The following is a 12,219-nucleotide window of genomic DNA, read 5'->3' as shown; positions in this document are numbered from 1 at the left end:
CCACAGGGGCTGAGAAGGATCGTGTTATATGAAGGTGTGTTGTCAGTGAAAGGAGGACAGGAAAGAGGCAGAAAGCTACGTGTTTGGGTTTTTATAGTATGCGCAAATTTTCAACATTGACTATTTTTGCTTCCCTGATTGGCTGAAAGAAGCTGTTGCTTGGAGATTTTGTCCAATCAAGACTCGATACATAAGAACACCGTTAGTTGCCGATGCTATTTTTAACAATATTAGTACTCACCAAACCTGACATAAAACACTCTTGAGATGCAAGGCATGTTCTAAGATGAGGGTTAAAAATATTAATATTGTTATTACTTTAAAAACTAAAAACAATAAAGAGATATAGGTTCCAAAACTACTCGACACTACTGGCACTACCATGTTGACTCTGCCAGTTCCACATAGTGAAAAAGGTTTGAACTCTAGGGTGGTGTTACTTTTACTGATGCCACTGCTACTAACAAACTGTAAAAGTAATGGACAGAATTGCAGTAAACTTTTCATGAAAAGTAATTAGGATGTTGGATGTGTCTGCTGTACAGTGGAGTACGATAAAATTGTTGCCCTAAATAAAACAACACTACAGCTTTATTTTAAAACTTTTATTGAAAAAACCGATTCAGATAACTTAATTATGTAGTAGAGCTGACATCTATTCAATGTAGCCACCTTCAGCCTCAATCACTGCCTCGATACAGGCCCACAATTGGGAGCATGCCTTTTCCATCAGTGCCAGCAGGAGCTTGGCGAATACTCGGCAGATGGTGGTGATCAAGCTGGCTTTAGTGTTGTAGGAGGTCATGTTGGTGATGTTCTTAACATATGACCAAACGAAGTAGTCCAGCGGGTTCAAATCGGAGTAGGAGGGGGTCAGTGAGAGAAGGGTACAAAGTTGTAGCAATTTTTTTATAATTATTTTTTTTTTTGCGACTGATGACGATGAAAGATAAAGAGTTTGTTGAATACAAAAGCCCAAGAAGTCTCAAGAATGTTCTGGTGAAAGAAGAGTTGTCTTCTGCCGGCGCTGGTGGAAAAGGCATACTCCCATTTCTGGACTCGTACTAATGCGGTGATTGAGGCTGAAGGTGGCTACATTGAATAGATGTCAGCTCTACTAGATAATCAAGCTACCTGAATTGATTTTTTTCAATAAAAGTTTTAAAATAAAGCTGTAATGTTATTTTCTTTAGGACGACATTTTTATCGTTCCACTCTGTAGAGCCATATGCACTATATTACACTTATGGTTTATTATCTCCTATTAGACCAGATTGCGCACTGACGTGAGCATTCTCATGACAGTTTTCTTTGCCTTACTACTTTAATGCTGGCCCTCTTGTGACAAATTGTTTGGTTTGTGACAGCATCACAAGAAGATTACCCTGCAGAGCCAACAGGCTTCCTCTGTCGGGTTTGGTTTTTCAACAGGCACCCTCTTTACTAGATGTGTTGCCTCCATCATAGCTGAGTAACACCATCTACGCCCTGTATAGTAACCCTATAAAATATCAGAGGGAGGTTAACAGGTGCTACACCTTCCCCAATGGTGACCTGGAACTGTGTAAGGTAGGGGTATGTATCTCACCCTCTTACCTGAATATACACAGTGCCTAGTATTCGCAAATGGTCGCACAATGTCGCTTAACTTTGGTTATCTAACGAGAACCAGTTTTTTAATGTGATGATGCTTGTATAATCATGTGTATCAGGACAAGTAACCGATTAAAAATGTTATTATTCGACATTAACAAAAAAAAAATACTTTACTAAATTTGGTTGAAATTTTATAACAATTTTGGAGAATTCTTCTTTCTTTTCTTCTTTTTTTCTTATTTTTTTTCTTCATTTTTTTCTTCATTTTCTTCTTCTTTTTGGTTGTCCATTGTTATCTAATATTGATGATCTTATGCTAGTGAGTCTGCTGATGTTTTAATAGTTTTATTCCGGACCAACAACACTGGTGCTACCAGATCAGGCTGTCTGAAGATATTGGCTTCCTGAGATGAAACGCACCGAACCGCGTTTTGTTTTTCTACTTCCTTTGGCAAAACTTGATTATGTACCGCAAAACCAAAAACAAGAACAAAAACCCCCTTTTTCCTTTTTTCCCATTTCCTCTTTCTCTTTCTATCTCCCCCGACTTCCTGACTGGTTTCGTAATTTAAAATGTGCCAAACATTAATACTGTAATCCTTTTCCCCCTCTCATTGCAAAACTCATTCATGTTCTGCATTGAAGAGAACAAAAACGATAAAATCCACTATAAATCAACCAAATCAAACACTACAAACAAGTGATTGAAGATACAAATAGCTTGAAGAAAAAAAACCTTCTACAAAATAACTGGATACAACATGAATACTATTTCCAAAATAACTGGATTCGGCATTAAATAGCCCCAAAATGGTTGATATTGTAAAATAAAACAACGAAACCAAACTCTACAAATAAATATTTGAAGATATAAAGAACTTGAACCTTTTTTCTGTTGTTCTTGGCCTTCGGGCGAAGATCAAAGTGTAGTAGAGGTCATTACTGCGTTGAAGCAGGTCGGCTACAACAAATCCCCAGGGCATGATGGTTTACCCTACGAGTTCTACTTGAGGCTGTCGCCCATGTTGGTCCCTATTCTGAAGGATATGTTCAACCATTGGTTTGCTCAGGGTTCCATCCCTGGACAGGTGATGAAGGGAGTGATAACATTGCTGAGGAAAGGTCAACGGCATGGTGGGGTGGAAAATTTCGACGATTTTAGGCCCTTGACTCTGCTAAACACAGAGTTAAAGATTTTAGCAAAGATTCTTGCGAATCGTTTGCAGGTTGTCATCACTGACTTGATCGAACCGGACCAGATTTATGCTGTGAAGGGGAAATCGATTCAAGACAATTTGCATTTGATACGCTCGATCATAGAGGGGACAGAAGACGCCGCCGAAGCCGCGCTGATCAGGTTAGATCAGTCCAAGGCATTCGATAGGGTCGACCATCGGTTCCTGGGAGCTGTGCTAGAGGCCGCCAGATTTAATCTGGACTTCCGCAAGTGGATCTTTGTCCTGTATGATAGGCCGACGGTAGCGGTGCAGATCAATGGTAAGCTGTCGGAGTCATTCGCTGTCTCTCAGTCGGTGCGTCAGGGTTGTCCGCTGTCACCTCTGTTGTACGTCCTGGCGTTGGAACCCCTCCTTCGCAAGTTAAGGGACGAGGCGGCTACACCAGTCCTGCGTGGAATAGCTCTCCCTGGAGGCACACGAGCCAGGGTTTCCGTGTTCGCTGATGACATCACCGTGTTCGTGTCTTGCCACACGGACGTTCAAGCGGTGGTCAAGGCGCTCGCTCGATACAAAGAAGTCACAGGGGCCATCTTCAACCGCAGCAAGTCTGCTGGCCTGCAGTTGGGGGCCTGGACTGGGGTAAACTCGCTTCCAGGTATTTTCAGCTGGACCAATGGACCGGTCCGTATTCTCGGTGTCTGGTTTGGATCAGGACTTCAGCTGGAAAAGAATTGGTCGGAAGTATATGGCAAGGTCAAATCGTCGGTGAAGACTTGGATTGGAAGGAAATTGTCCTTGAAGGATCAGGCAGAGGTGTGTGCTACATACATCTTTCCGTTCATCCTTTACCGATTGTCTGTACTTCCTCTCCCTGCAGAACGACTAACCCGCTTGCAGGGCGCCTCGATTCACTATTGTGGAACGATGGTAAGCATTATGTCTGCAGAGAGGTCTGTGTCCAGAGTCCGAACGAGGGAGCCCTGGGTCAGCCCAGTCTCTTGTGTCATAGAAATGCCGAGAGATTGGCTTTCCTGGGTCGTTCGCTTGAAGAAAACGCTCCTTGGGTCCCTGTGGTTGAGAATTCGTTTCCCAATCTCAAACCCAACCCCTTGGTAGAAGGTCATAGTAGACCGAGGGGGGAGTCTAAGTTCTTCTCCGAATGCCGGACCGCTCTTAGAGCTTTGCCGGGGACCAGTGTCCTCGATCAGCCAAGAAAGAAACTTTATCGGGAGCTAGTGGAGGGGACCGTGAAGGATCCACTTTGTAGGCGAATGGGATGGTCGATGGAGGTTGTCCGTTCTCATTGGAGTTGGGCACCGGGACGGGAACAACTCGGAATTTTCCCTCACCTGGCGACTGGTCCGAAACGCGCTGCCCCTTCTCGACGAACTCTGCTGGTATAAAGAACATACGAGAGGCTTCTGTCCGCGCTGTGATGAACGCGAACCCGAAACGATCGGGCACGCGTTTTTTAGTTGCAGCCGGATCCAGCCCTTATTGGAGTACGTCGGTGGGGTAACGGCTCGCATCGATGCCGAATGTCCGCTCGATCTCGACGAAGGTTATTTTGTGTACAACATGGAGCCGCCGTTCCCCATGGTTTTCCTGGCGATCCTGGCAGTAGCGCGCATGGTGATTTGGATCACGTGCCTCAAGTTGGTCCACGAAGGGACATCTGTTCCTGATCGGAATCTGATCGTTTACTTTAAACATTTGCTTAAAGTAAAGATCAGATGCGATTGGAGGAGGTTGCCTAGAGTGGAATTTGACAAGAGGTGGGTGCACAGCACTAGTTTGTGCATCCGTCGAGGAGCCAAGTTTCAATACGTGTTTCCTCCTTAAGCATGGCACGGGCAGTGCTGGGGCCTTCGGAACCCATCCCGCTTAGGTTCTAGCTAAGAAAAACTTAAGAAGACTCTTGACTGGTGGTATAAATGAGATCTTGTTCCTGATTTTATTTTTTGGTACTAGAGAACCTCTGAGTCTGCCTTTCCCCTTTGTGTCACATCCTTGCTTTTTCAACATCCCCGGTCACTCCCCTACTCAGAGGTCACCTTCCAACCCTCCCTCCACCTTTGTTTTCTCCCACTTCCATTAAGGTATTTTCCCCAATCCCCATTAGGGATCGCCCTGCTTGTTTTCGGTTCCCCGGAAAACAGTGGGGGGTCTAGTAACCTAGATTAGTACAGGGAGGGGGGGTCTTACTAACAACCCAGTAGGATTTATCTTTTGTTTTTGATATGGACACTTTTGATTAGTTTTCCCCACTCCACGAACAATCTTTCTCTTAATTTAAAAACTTTTTATTTTCCAATGAAATTGAATTTTATTTTTTCACACACACACACACACACACACACACACACACACACACACACACACACACACACACACACACACACACACACACACACACACACACACACACACACACACACACACACACACACACACACACACACACACACACACACACACACACACACACACACACACACACACACACACACACACACACACACACACACACACACACACACACACACACACACACACACACACACACACACACACACACACACACACACACACACACACACACACACACACACACACACACACACACACACACACACACACACACACACACACACACACACACACACACACACACACACACACACACACACACACACACACACACACACACACACACACACACACACACACACACACACACACACACACACACACACACACACACACACACACACACACACACACACACACACACACACACACACACACACACACACACACACACACACACACACACACACACACACACACACACACACACACACACACACACACACACACACACACACACACACACACACACACACACACACACACACACACACACACACACACACACACACACACACACACACACACACACACACACACACACACACACACACACACACACACACACACACACACACACACACACACACACACACACACACACACACACACACACACACACACACACACACACACACACACACACACACACACACACACACACACACACACACACACACACACACACACACACACACACACACACACACACACACACACACACACACACACACACACACACACACACACACACACACACACACACACACACACACACACACACACACACACACACACACACACACACACACACACACACACACACACACACACACACACACACACACACACACACACACACACACACACACACACACACACACACACACACACACACACACACACACACACACACACACACACACACACACACACACACACACACACACACACACACACACACACACACACACACACACACACACACACACACACACACACACACACACACACACACACACACACACACACACACACACACACACACACACACACACACACACACACACACACACACACACACACACACACACACACACACACACACACACACACACACACACACACACACACACACACACACACACACACACACACACACACACACACACACACACACACACACACACACACACACACACACACACACACACACACACACACACACACACACACACACACACACACACACACACACACACACACACACACACACACACACACAAAAATTTAAATTAAAAAAAAAATGCATACACAAACACACAGACAACTGTTTATAAATTGTAAATATGTTTTTGATTCTTAAACGCTGGGGATTTATTAGTTATTTTAAGATCCATAGAGTGAATGAGGTATTTTGGTAAATGTTGCCAGCCAAGAGTAAGACTCCAAAGTCTACATTTCTTACTTTTAATCACTTTAGTCACAAAGATCCTGAACCCTTCCCCGCCCCAATTTCTTGTAGGGCCTTGTGCCTAATTTTGTTGTTTGAAAATCTTTTGTTTTTTTTACTTAATTGTATTTTCAAAATTTTTAAAGCAATAAAATATATAAACAAGATCAAAGTGTAGTATCTGTTCCGGCAGATACTGCAAGCAAAGACCATATGTGGGGGAAACCCCCACATATAAGACCTTGGTCAATGTAGGGGCAACCCTTCATACCAATTGTCACTATCCAGCTACCCTACTCCCCGGGGAGTTGGTCCCCATTTCCCCTTCACTAGTCACTTTAAAAATCGGCCTTGTGCCTAATTTGCTCAGTGGGGGAGCAAATAAATACCTCTTGGCCTTCGGGCCAAGATCAAAGTGTAATATCTGTTCCGGCAGATACTGCAAGCAAAGACCCTATGTGGGGGTAACCCTACAGATAATACCTTGGTCAATGTAGGGGCAACCCTTCATACCAATTGTCACTATCCAGCTCCCATTTCCCACCCATCGGGAGCTGGTCCTCTTTTTCCTCCCGCCTCCCTCTCCACATTAAAAATCGGCCTTGTGCCTAATTTGCTCAGTGGGGAAGCAAATAAATCAACACCCTGTTGTTCTTGGCCTTCGGGCGGGGATCAAAGTGTAGTATCTGTTCTGCAGATGCTGCACTTAAGATAATTTGTACCAGTCAATGGAAGGGAAACCCTCTATACTGGGACAATTATTATTTTTGGTAACCAGAGTGCCCCCTTTTTGCCTACTTTTAGGGGAGCTGGTTTTTACCCCCCATAAAAATCGGCTTTGTGCCTAATTTGCTTTGATGGGGAAGTAAATAAATACAATAAAGAACTTGAAGCATAAAAACTGTTTCCAAAATAACTGGATTCGGCATTAAATAACCCAAAAAGGTTGATATGCCATAAGACAAAACAACCAACCAAACAACCGGACCCACACGTGCGGTCACAGATCGGGCATGTGAAGGAGGTGCCGGGTGGAGCAGGGATGGCCTGACAAGCATGTCTTTTTGAACGCTACATGGTCCTGTATTCTCTGCTCTTCAATGCAGTCCAATCCCTGTGAGTAGAGGGAGTGCCAGATATCCTACCAGGAAGCAAGTTACTTTGAATTACATACATTGTATAAAGACAGGCGGTGAAAAGATTTTACAAAAATGACATAGGTTTAGATCATCATCATCATCATCATCATCGTCGTCGTCGTCGTCGTCGTCGTCACCCCCCACCATCATCACCATAATAATAATAATAATAATAATAATAATAATAATAATAATTGATCTAACGTCCGTTTTAAATGCTAGCATGTGTTGGACGGCTTTTAGAAATTGTCTATCTCTGGCCAGGTCCTTATTTATCTCTCTTTCTATCCACTCCATCCTTACCAAATTCTCTCAGGTTTTCCTTGGCTTTCCCCTGTGGCCCGATCTTGCTACTTTGGCTATTTTTTTTTCTTTTTACCTCTACTAAACAAACAAAAAAAAACAAACTCTTATCCATTCTTTCAACGAAGCCATAGGATCGAAACCCTTTTGAATTTACACATCAGTAATATTTATATTAATATAAATACAGTAGAACCCCGGGATACAGCATTAAAAATTATTAACAAAATATAGTACAGTATATAATACACATGCATATAATCAAATAACATTATAAATAGCATCGTAAGGTGAAGCAAATACCGTAACCAGGGTACAGAAAAACATCGTATTCCACATCGTAACTTGAAAAAAACTGTAATCTATGGCCACCCTATCCCGGTGTTCTACTGTATTAATACTTTAATATAGGGTATGGTAACCCATGACATTATTTAAAAAAAAATGCCAAGAAAATGTTAAGGATATGTAGGGGACTAAGATATATAAATACCCCAATCCCGTTACAAAAGAATAATGAAACGAATGAGGAATTGAAGGAAACAAAGACTCAATTAATGGAGAAGGTAAACGTGGTTTATTTGCTGTTGAAAGGAATGAACGTTTTAGTTATAACATGTCCGCGCGTATGTAACCAATGTTCGTTGCAGGACTGGTGTTGTAGCAAGAAAAGGAAATGTGTTTTCATCTCAAGTTCGGGTCACTATTGTTTGTTCGCGCGTGGGAAGAGAAATAAAGGTTGTAGGAAAATTGAGAATGGTAGTCCAGCGTGTGTATGCATTGATAAGGAATGAACTTTTGTAGGGTAATATAATTAAACAAAGCGTACTTATCTTTTCAGACGACGGGGGTGGTAAGTGGGCGGCCGGTCGTGCTACTTCGGTGATATGTGTCCAGGCTTTTAACTTGAGAGCGGCAACTACATTTATCAACAACTAGCAGCGCGGCGTCTTCGCCTCCTGTGTTTTTCTTCTTCTTTTTCTTCTTTGGTTTGTGTGAAATAGGCATTGTTAGAATTGAAGGCATCTTGGCCCATAACGCGAGAGCGGAGTTGGCTTCAGTTCACTGGTGCCTTATTTCCTCTTCTTCTTCTTCTTCTTCTTCTTCTTCTTCTTCTTCTTCTTCTTCTTCTTCTTCTTCTTCTCTTTAGGTCGGGTGGAAGAATGTCCGTGCGTTCACTGACGCAGCTGGGCGAATCTCTTCTTCTTTTCTTTCTGGTCCCCTCCTTTTATAGTCGTAAACCGGCTCCCAGCGGCTGTGATATTTTAGGCCTTTATTTTCGGCGGGGAGCTCTGCCATTGGTTGATAATTCTTTTATGGTTTCTTATTTTTCTTTTTCCAAACGGAGGCGATGCGTGGAGCCATGTGCAAACGACGATTTTTTATTTGGTCTCTTATGCTGGAGACGTTAGCATCCGGTTGGCATGTTCCCACAGATATCTAATTTAGATAACGTGATAATAACGTTAATGCTAGAATTTTCAAGTATTTTTGGTAACAGTTCCGTGACTGGAATGTTGTGGAATGGCGGAGTTGGAAATATCGCATATTCTGATAAACTGCGCCGTTCATGAATCATTTACAAATTACGCCTTAACTCAGACCGGATAAGTTTTCTAAGAAAGAAGTTTTTTTTTCTTTTTTTTTTCTCGGAAGCAAAACCAAAAGATTCTAAGCAATTGTTAAGATGGTTAAGATTGTTAAGATGGTTAATTGTTAAGATGGTTAATTGTTAAGATGGTTAAGATTGTTAAGATGGTTAAGATTGTTAAGATGGTTAATTGTTAAGATGGTTAATTGTTAAGATGGTTAAGATTGTTAAGATTGTTAAGATGGTTAAGATTGTTAAGATTGTTTGTTTCCCTGTTGACTGAGGTCTATGCTTCTGATCCTGTGTTATTCTAGGAGATCCACCCTCGTAGGCTTTACCTTCTCACCCATTGAGAAGAGATTAGTTTATTGTTAATCGCCTGAGGCACCCCTACCTACAGGGCTACCCAGACATTTTATGCAAGCCAAGTGTTCTTCCACTAAAGCGCTGGCGTATCAAATCCTATTTTCCTCACCTTGTATCGCATCATCCTGCCGTGGGAGGGAGATAAGCAATAAAAGAAGCTTAATAGTTGTCACTTTACTCTGCAATGAACGACCCAGTTTGGTACAATGGTGAGAGTGTTCACCTAAGAGGATAGTATCATTACGAACAAACTGCACTACCCCACAAAGAAGGAAGGTAATGCTTGGGAATATGATCTCATAACAACAGAACAGATACTAAACTATCATCTTAAATAGGCGGTAATGCCAAGAAAATCAGTGTTCAATCTACATGCGAGTCATTGAAGAGTTCAAAATGGTACTCGATGTGCCTTTCTAAGATCTCAGCATTACTTTATTTTCCTCATCTTCAGCAGGTTAGACACAAGGTCAAATGTGAGTTTTACTTGCGTAATATTATGGAAGAAACTAGATTAAAGTGATGATTAAGGTAAGAACACTCGACTAGCTACAATCATTATCAACAATTTCCCCCACTCTCTATCTGTGCCTAAATCTAAATGCAGATTCCACGAACAAAGATTGTTCCTAGAACTGCCCATCTGTGGAACACTGTCCCAATGGCCTACTTCCCAGCCGACTACAGTATGGTAGCCTTCAAATTCAATGTAAACGAGTTATTGTTGAACCGTACCTGTAAATAATCACATTATATCCAACTTACACCATTAACAAGTACTAAACTCCCACCTTATATTCATTAACCCTTATCCTCGAGTGCCCATCGGGTCTTGATGAGTGGTGATTCCTGTGTTAAAAAAAAAATTAGGAAAGAAGTGGTGCCCTCTTTTATATCTTGGTGTAGTAGCCAAATGAAAAAGGGAGTCTTCGTGTCGCTCTAGGCTATGGCTGACCACTTTATCTCTGTTACTGATGTGTAAATTCGAAAGAGTGTGGAAGTAGTCCTTCAAAGTTTTGGTTGAAATTAATACGCCCAGGAGCCTGGTTGTGTAAGTCTAACTGTGTAACCCAACCACCTTACAGAGGCCGCTCTCTGCAAGAGGAAAGAAATTCCAGTGTTTTTTACAGCTTGCTTAGTGGTGAGCCATTAATATAAAAAAAAAATGAAAAAAAAAAAGCATCATAATCATATACACGTATACAAACACGAATAAATTGTTATCCTTATTAAAATAAATATGAAATAAAATCTTATTCATTTTAAATTTAAATCGGAATCCAGAATTTTGATGAGAATCTGGGAAAAACATTGAATCGTTCCATAACTAATATTTATATTAATATTTCTATATTACTGTTTTGAACTTAATTGCCATATACATTTTAAAAAAAATACTACCTATCTGTCTAGGTAGTAAATTTTGAAAGTGTATGTGGCAATTAAGCTACACAGAATTGTCCGTGTTCCATTTTTGTGGAAATTTATAAGGCTATTGCAAGGAGTCGATGTTATTCTAACAGGAAGAAAATGTAGCTATATTCCCTCCAAAAAAACGAGCGAAGAAAGAATTCACGTATTGAGCACTATTAGAGTAACTACTGAACATAGATACATACAATTTTATGTAGATATATGAAATAGATATATATCTATACTTATATACATTTGTGTTTTTTTTGTGTATTGATATTTATATTAAGAACACTTTTTTCTACTTATTAGAAAAAGAAAATACAACTTTGTGATATATGGATCGTAGGATTACATTCATTTGCAAAAGATCTAGTTAATTTGCATATTCTTGAAAATATTTTAGTTAAATTCTCTATTAGTTTTTACATTTTTTTTATCAGATGATAATTTTTATTTAACTATTACATGGAATTATATTAATGCAGATATTCTACATGATTTATACTTGCGTAATATTTGCGTAAAAAGCTTATAGTAAATACAAAACTCTTTCTATATATATTCATGTATGTGTATGTATATATATATTTGTTTAAAAAATTTTGCCTACCAAACTCCTCTGTCAGTTTTGGTCTAACTTCATATAGGGTATTTGATCCCATGCAAAACTTTATATTTGAGTTTTAGCCGAGGAAAATCGGTGCAAAAGTTTGAAAATTGGAAAAAATGGAATTTGCCAGGTGAAAG

General features: G+C 41.4%; 1 protein-coding gene across 3 annotated transcripts in view; it reads right to left on the bottom strand.

Moving 5' to 3' along the window:
• The window catches only part of LOC145276931 (cytochrome P450 2H1-like), a 70,097-nt gene that overhangs the window by 28,623 nt on the left and 29,255 nt on the right, over positions 1 to 12,219 (bottom strand). Inside the window, exon 1 of one of the 3 annotated variants that reach the window (XR_013868057.1) lies at positions 8,929 to 10,168. The exons of the other annotated variants lie outside the window; for them this stretch is intronic. The gene's annotated coding sequence lies outside the window, so the exon portion shown is untranslated. Of the gene's footprint in view, positions 1 to 8,928; positions 10,169 to 12,219 lie in introns of those variants that run through there. 3 annotated transcript variants of the gene reach the window in all.

Source organism: Euprymna scolopes, chromosome 5 (assembly GCF_053919585.1).
Source record: "Euprymna scolopes isolate OS-2025 chromosome 5, ASM5391958v1, whole genome shotgun sequence".
NCBI lineage: Eukaryota > Metazoa > Mollusca > Cephalopoda > Sepiida > Sepiolidae > Euprymna > Euprymna scolopes.
This window is presented reverse-complemented; position numbering and strand designations above follow the sequence as displayed.